Here is a 1,430-nt window from a genome sequence, read left to right on the forward strand (position 1 = left end):
CTGTCCCCATTCCCATTCCTGGTTCCCACAGAGGAACTGCCAGATGCCAGAGGAGGGAGCCAGGATTTATTGCCCAAAGCAGGAGATTTTCACACCCAAATTAAAACCTCAGGAATAATTGTGGTCCTGGGTTTCACACGGGAAAAAGCAGGAAGTTGATCCATCGGGAAGAGCCGCAGGGGGGCCGGGGTGGGTGGGAGCAGCGGGATGAGCTCTGCCAGCAGCTCCTGCCTTTCCGCAGGGAGAGGGAAGGGGCGGATCCAGCTCCAGGATCGCTCAGGCTGTGATTCCTGCCGGGATGAGAGCAGGGAAAGGAGTCACCATGTCCCTGTTCCCATCCCAGGGGATGGAGCCGGCTGTGGAGCCCAGGGAGAGTAGGAACGGTTCTGGAATCCCTCCTGATCCTGCTCCGTCCATCCCACCCCAATCCCACTCCATCCATCCCACCCCAATCCCACTCCAGAATCCAACCCTGATCCCTGTCCACAATTCCACCTGATCCCACTCTGGAATCCTGCCCTGAGCTGGAATCCCCTTCCAATCCCACTCCAGCCATTAGGCCCCCATTCCCCTCTGGAATCCCGGCCTCCATCCTGGGATCCCTGCCCAGAGGATCTGGATCCACACACGCTGCTGGGACTCACTGGTGGGTGCGGGGTCGTATCCATTCCCCTCCCTCTTCCCTATGGAAAGAAAGCGGGATCAGCACCCGTGGCACAGGATCCCCGGAATGCTGCCGGGCGGATCCGTGCCCCTTCCCGACCCCCATCCTGGGAGTTACCGGATCGGAGCTTCCAGACACCGACTCCCACGAGGTCGATGATGATGATGATGGCAGCGATGAGGGACACAGTGTCCTAGTTAGAACAGCTGGGACCGATTCCTCACTGGATGGGTGCAGCCCAAAACTGTGGATTCTATGGTCTTCCATGCCATTTTCCCAGGAACTGTTGTCAGGAGAGGCCTGCGAGGTGGGGGGGATGTCCTGAGCACCCTCCTACCCTTTTATGGACTGAACATCCTCATATCCTTTTATGGAATTGCCCGCTCTGAGGGAAGAACTAAGCATCCTTTTATGGAATTGCCCGCTGTGAGGGGAGGACTGGGCATTCCTGCCTGAACTGGAGAATATATAAACCTGGAGTTTCAGAACTTTTTTACCACTCGTGGGATCCAGAGGAGGACTGCAGCTCACCGCTCTCAACCAGCCTGAGACCACCCCCCTCAACTGGACTGCAATCCCCACTTTTGACCAGACTGCAACAGCTCTCCCACCAGCAGGTTTTTCCCTCTCTCTTTAACTTTGGTCTCAGGGGGGGGCCAAGGAACAGCACTTTGTTCATGGCCCAGGGTGCTGGGTTCTACATTTGGGTTTTGTGGATTAAAACCAATTGCTTGTCTGTATAATCAGACTTATTGGGCAAGGGGGG

At 56.4% G+C, this 1,430-nt stretch overlaps 1 long non-coding RNA gene across 1 annotated transcript; it reads right to left on the bottom strand.

The window, feature by feature from the left end:
- Positions 1-60: 60 nt before the first annotated feature.
- Positions 61-959, bottom strand: LOC120325117. Its single transcript, XR_005566943.1, has 3 exons — positions 782-959; positions 645-683; positions 61-290 (listed from the first exon to the last, which is right to left on the bottom strand). It is a non-coding gene; the product is annotated as an uncharacterized LOC120325117 (long non-coding RNA).
- Between the last annotated feature and the right edge of the window lie 471 nt (positions 960-1,430).

Source organism: Pipra filicauda, unplaced genomic scaffold (genome assembly GCF_003945595.2).
Source record: "Pipra filicauda isolate LSUMZ 115617 unplaced genomic scaffold, ASM394559v2 scaffold830_size70568_pilon, whole genome shotgun sequence".
Lineage (NCBI taxonomy): Eukaryota > Metazoa > Chordata > Aves > Passeriformes > Pipridae > Pipra > Pipra filicauda.